This window comes from Homalodisca vitripennis, chromosome 5, assembly GCF_021130785.1.
Source record: "Homalodisca vitripennis isolate AUS2020 chromosome 5, UT_GWSS_2.1, whole genome shotgun sequence".
NCBI classification, from domain to species: Eukaryota; Metazoa; Arthropoda; class Insecta; order Hemiptera; family Cicadellidae; genus Homalodisca; species Homalodisca vitripennis.
The window spans coordinates 34,864,272-34,871,209 of record NC_060211.1 but is presented as its reverse complement, the minus strand read 5'-3'; positions in this window follow the sequence as shown (position 1 = coordinate 34,871,209).

Sequence of the window (6,938 nt, the reverse complement as noted above, 5' to 3'; positions counted from 1 at the left end):
TTAATACTTATTTGTTAACAAGCAACTGTTTTCTCTCCTAATTCATATAAATTTAACTATTAGGAACTAAATTAATCAAACATGAAACAGACTGTCTATGTAATATCGGTTTTAGATCTTGTTGAACAGTTAAACTTTACTTGTTCTCTTCATTATTATGTGGAAGACTTTTGACAGTTACTTATAGCATAGAACTGTTAGAATAGTGTTTTTTTTATTGACACAATAGAACAGATGAAGTTTAACATGCAAGTCAAGCAATAGATTCACTATTACATTAGTTAAGAATAAAAAGGTTCAGACATTTGAACAAGAGTATAATATTAAGTATTATATGCCATCATGCAAATTATTATCATCATTTCCAAGAAAGAATAGGTTGTAGCCCTGCAGGCAATATTCAGCGCGTTTGAAGAGCTTCATTTAAGCTATAGTTGATCCTTAGCTATTATTGAATGATCGAATAGTTTGTACTGATTTAATTTCTTTATAATGAATTAAAAATCTGTGGTCCTAAATACATTAAATATTTTTTTAATCAGTTTCATCTGTCTGGTATTAAATTATTTTTGGTTCTGGTGCTGTATCCATGTTTCAAAACTGTAAAGGCACCTTCTTGTTTAAAAACATATATCACCGTTCAATAAAAACACCAAGTAATATTAGCATGTCATTTGAACGGACAAGCTTCCTACAACCGGCCCGCTGTTGATTATAATGAAAGCTCTCTTTTGGAAGGTTAAAACTCTCTCGAAAAGAGAAACACCACAGAAGCAAGCACCTCAGCATCGACTCAAAGCAAAAGTAGCCATCTCATCAATATGAATGTCCCATGTGGAAGTAGTATCCAGATGAACTTCGAGTAATTTGGTAGATTGAGATGTGGTCAAGACAGAAGCATGTAAATTAAAAGGCTATGGGTACATTTTGGATGATCTTGGAATGGAATTTACAGACGAGTTTTATATGGGTTAAAATGAAGTTTGTTGGCGAAAACTCAATTAGTTGGTGGGTTGAGGAGTAGCATGCTAAAAATATTGTAAATCCTACGCACCTTAGGAGTTAAATGGTCCGATTCACCAGGTTAATTGTGACCAACTGAGACTTTGGTCTGATCATCATGGACAGGGATGTAACCAGTAGAAATTCAAATCCTGCAAGTAAAAGCACATGCTTCGTTCTGATTTCCTGATTAAACAACGTAGAATTGCGCCACACCACGTGCCGTAACAGGCTTCACTAAAGTTACTTGCATAGTTTCAAATCTATAGCTCATTTCACTTTCGAGATGCCCTTCGTGTTAATACATATACAGAATAACATACAAAAAAAGAAGTTGACATAAAAATGACGCATCATAGAACTCATTCTTGTAGAAATTGAGTTTCATGTAAATTTAAAGTCTGCATATGAAATCTTTCTCGGCATATCTTGAATACATCCAGGTTTTTTTATTAACTTGGGTTTTATATTTAGTGTTTAAATAATACAAGTATACACACCAAGTCACATCAAATGATGTTGTATGTGTTTGAATAGTTAGGCTACATGAGTTAATATGTCACATGTTTGAATTTCTTATGGGTGCATCGAGTTTGTTTGCAAATTTATTTATTTTTCTATTTCCTTGTTGACATCAAGGTTACCTATAAGACCAATGTAAAAATATTCGCTAACGATCAGCCAAATCCCTTGGAGTGACAAGTACCATGACAGAACTCTGTGTTCCTCACACTTAATTGAAGCTTTATGCACGATTTTATGTCTAGAGGTCAGTTTGTTTTCGAGATATCGTGTGCACATACAGATAGACAAAAATTAAATTGTTCCAGCCCCACGAGTGATAGGCTTCACTAAACCTCAGTAAATAAATAAGAGTAAATTGTTTGCCTCCTCCTGAATATTTATGTAAAATTGTTTGTTCCATTCACAAAATCTTATGAGGGTATGATTACAAAGAAGGAACTAGTGTTCATGTAGGTTATTCTGTCTCCTCATGTGAAGCATATAACAAGATGGTAAGAGGTTAATAGCATGCAACAGTCTCAGTAGGTAACGATTAAAAACTGACTCAGATAGGTTTTGGCAACAGATAAATAGGGGTTTTATGACGTTGAAGAGATAAATACGGATTTCTGCCCTTTTATGCTACATTAGTGATCGTTTAAACTAGGAATCTCAAGGAAATGGAGGTCTATTATGCACTTTCAACGTTTGGGAATACAGTAGAAGACAGATTAACCGGGCTACCTCGAACACGTCAAAACTCTGATAATACGAAGATTTCGATAAAATATTTGAATTAAAAAGAACACTTAATGTTGATTAATAAACACAGTTTATTAATAAAATTCATTACATGACTTACTACCAAGCAACCAATAAGCGCGTTCTAACCCCGTACTGTTTTTTTTTTTTAACTAATAAAGGCCAGTAGAGCCCATTGATGTACAATACAACTGGATCGCGCCACCTATATTGCAGTGGCAAGCCGGTTCGCCCTCCACAGAGAAGGAAAGCAGTTCAACGACCAGTCTTATAGACCATTGAACTATCATAGTCTTTTTGTTTTCCACAGTCATGGAACTTTACATTAAATATAAATAACCATTTTAATATGTCTCGAATTGTGGATCTCTTCTCCAAATTCAACAAGAATTTGGCTCCCGTTCACCTTCCTATTAGTCCAGTGTCTGGAAACCTGATGTTGTCACAGACTTGTGCCAGTTGTGCACCTGTGAGATAATGAGAATACCTCTTCAGCTAGGTGACACTATAATATATTTTCTGTTGAAACGATGTATATTCACTTTGAGCTTCTTTGTAGCTGACTTTTTTAGAATCTCTCCAGACAAACATGACTCCAGATTCCAGGAGTCAAGTCTGAGACGCTTTACTTAGAGGAATGTGAATGGGAACTAAAATGAACATTCACATTTAATCAACCCTTCCTACCGTAGATACGTTATACATGGATCTTAGTGTTCAAATAACACCATCCCGCTAAAATAAGTGATTTTATATCAAACATTAACATTATGTCATCATAACCTCTTAAGTAATCTTAAGTGTAACCCCTATTTATAGTACTCACTTTGATTTAGCAAGCTTTTATTGAAAGCAGTTCACATAAGAGCTATCAGTAGTTTTATATAATTCATATTCTCAGTTACACAGTAGATATTTTTTTATTTAGTAAATATAGTCAGAGATTTGTCTGAGAAAACCCTCCTCAAAAAGTGTTTGCATGGCTAAATCCAAAATCCTAGCGAATCATTCAACAATGTTATATGGACACAACTTCCAAAGTTAACTATTGTAATGAAGGAAACCCTCATAAGAGTTTTATGAAGCAGTTTCGTGTTTCAATAATGGAAAGCTAACCAAGTGTAACTTCTTAAGAAGGCTAGTTGTAACCCTTGGACAAAATTGTGTCAACGCCATGCAAATGTTTGATGAGTCTCGGATTAAAAAAGCTAAGAATTTCGATGAGGTCAAAAAAATATTGACAGGAGCTAAGATTTTTTTTAAAGATGGCAAGAGGTCACTTATTATGCGCAAGATGACCCAGACAACCCTTCATATAGAGGAATATGTTGAGTGTTTTGAAATATTATAAAGATGTAGTATGTCAATTAAAACGCTTTTTCCTAAAATTTATTTCATGTGCTTTCGGTACACAATCATAACTTCTGCAACTACCAAGACATTTCATTGATTTTGATTTTGTTTTACTTAAAAATTTTTAAAAAATTATTTTATTTTCTTATGCAATAAATAACTTGAAGTATTAGTGATGATAATAAAAAGATGATATTGATACCTTTATTAGTTTTTGAGTTATGTGTACTGAAAGTTAGTATTTAACCTTGCGATAGATAGGGTCATCCTCTCATTAACTAAAGAAGGAGCTAGCAGCAATTTTAACATTCTTTTTAGACGTATCCTAGCTAGCAATATACCCAGCAATGTAATATAAAAAATTTTTAAAGTACTATGTAACATTCTCATTTTCCAAAATAATTAGAAACGTCCTTTCATCTCCTCATCTTCTGTGGTTACAGTGTTTGTGCAGTTTTAGAACTTGTGATTGAAGCATTTGCATGTAGATTAAACTGGGTGCAGTTAGACCCATCAACCCAACGTACACTATTTATTAAACATAGGGTTCATCATATCCATTGAACTGCAATGGATTGGGATATTATTGTTGTGTCCACCCAAAGCTCTCATACATGAAAGCAGTCAGTAGTTCTAAATGATCTTATGAGAGCTTATCCGTTAAAACGTTGTGAAATTCCTCTCTTATGACGTATACCTTATAGTATACATTAAATGCCTTTTACAAGTACAGCAATAATTATAAAATAAAGAAATGTGCAAATCTATTTTTCTGTAAATGCCAGTTTTTCTTGTTACTGTACTATACATAGACGTGTAAGTAAAGACCCATAGAGAAATTTTATGATTGTAATTTCGTTGCACCAAGACATGCCTTATTTTTCCGCATGTAGCCAAGCAGAAGATTTAAACCTTGCATGTAACCTATCGGTGTGCTCTTGATATTGAACATTGAGTTGCATTATTTTGCGTGATGTTTGTCGTCAAACACTAAGTTTTTATCTCTTGCAACTGATTAGTTACCACTTTTTGCATGATTATGTAATATAATATAGAATTAATTGCCAATCATATATCATGTCAAGCACATAAATCTGTCCTGTTTGAGTAATAAAAGTTTTAAACACTAATAAGTGCAATCAGTATGATGGACTGTGTGATAGGTGGTTCCAAAAAGACTGTACTAAACTCTCTGCTGCTGAGTACAGTAGAACCCCTCATATCCGGCCTCGGTTTTACCGCACCTCGGTTTATCCGGCCACTTCCCGGAAGCCAATATCTAAATTTATTTACCATGGCTTGCAGACGCGCAGTTGCACGCACTAGTCTCCCACGACTCTTGCGTTATTTTGGTGTATCTATTTGTTTACATTTTCCTGTGTTGTCCTCAGTTGAGCTAATAGGTTTAACCTGTAAACAGTTCGTTGATTATTTCCAGTGCGGTTAGTACAGTACAGTACAATTGTTTTGTTTCGTCAAGTGCTGTGTACTGTAGGTTGGTTTATCCGGCCGAATCGTTATCCGGCCAGGGGCTCGGTCCCGTGGTGGCCGGATATGAGGGGTTCTACTGTATGCTTGCTTTGCCAATGACGAGAAACTTACTTGGAAATGTGGTTGGGATGATTGTATTAAATAAGAAAATCGATGCCATTTTGAATACGAGTAAATTTACTATTCTTACTGCCAAAATATCAAATCTTACTTGTAAAGTTGATTCACTTAAGGAACTGCTCTCTAAGCTCGTCAATATTTCAACCAAACTAGATAAACTTAATAGCAACTTTTTGTCCTTGGAACAAAAAGTCAATAGCATTGAGGATAGAATTAAGAATCTTGAGGAGCAACTTGGGGAAATCCATGAGTCACGTGGAGTTTCTGATTCTGAGTCTATGATTGCGGAGATAAATGAAAGCGCCTACAGAGCTAAATATATTATGTTGTTTAATTTACTAACTATGATGTCAACTCTAAAAAGCAACATAATATGAAACTTGTCAATAAACTTTTCCAGGAGATAATGTCAGATACTGCTCTAGAAACTGTTGTGGCCTTTCGGGTTGGGAAGAAACATCCAGATAAACCTAGATCTCTCAAATTAATATTGAAGAATGAGCAAGATGTGGCAGCCCTGATCAGGAACTTCTCGTCAGAGGTTGCGGCATGAGTTAACAAGAGGCTTTCTACTTAGAAAACGTCCAGAGATAGAACTCCCAGAAAAACTCAAGTCTCTAACAGCCAATTTGGAGAAGAGGAATAATAATGGTGAAAAAGATCTTAAGATCGTCTACAGGTACAATGTTCCTCAAATTCAACAAACTTCAAAAATGCATAAATCCTAATGGTGCATCCCGAAAACTTAATTGTTATTTCAAAAAAATAATTGGGTTGAGGAGTGAACTGTCCGATCTTTCAATAAATGTTGCTGCTTTTAGTTATAACGTAATTGGTTTAATTGAGACAAACCTAACCTCTGACATTAAAGATACAGAGCTTGGCCTTCATAGTTTCAATATATTCAGATGTAATGAGCATACCGGCGGTAAGTTGGAGGAACACTCATAGCTGTCCGTAATACTATTCCTAGCTCCAACTGGTCCCCTGCTATCAGTAGTACTGAAAGTGTATTTGTCACATGCATTCTGTTATCGTACAGTATTCTTTTTGGGTGGGTTTACTTGTCTCCTGGCTTAAGACCTTCATTGTACTCAGATTTTTTAAACTCATGATGGTAAAAACTCACTATCGTGTGAAAACATGTAGAGGTTTCAAACATTTTAAAACTATGACCGATGTTTGGCGGAAGATGTGTTTAGTTTTAGACTATGCTTAGAGAGAGCTTCACCTAACATCAATAGCATCGAGGAAACTTCCTCATTGGTGAATTATATACTTGACAGACAACAGTACATGTTTTCAGGGTGCACAACTGACTGAATAACTAAAAGAAATAAAATCTAATAAGACATGATTATCATCTCTTCATTTCTCCCAAACTTATTCAAAAAGATTCAGTAGTTATTGAAGTTAAGCTCGTCCATACTGGTAGAAAGTAACTGATGTACAAACACTCTTTTAGATTAATTAAAAATAGGTTAAAACATAGCTGGCATTGCTATTTGGTTTGTAATCAAACAAATCCATTACAGGTCATTAATAGATTAATCGTAATCAACATTTAAATTTGATAGGAATTTTTACTTTTAGTATAAGTACCTCTCAATATACAGAGAGTGTTTCAAAACAAGTGGTAAGGCACTTTTCAATACCCTAAGGCAATGACAGATTACATCGGTGTACTAAATGCAACAAAACATTTG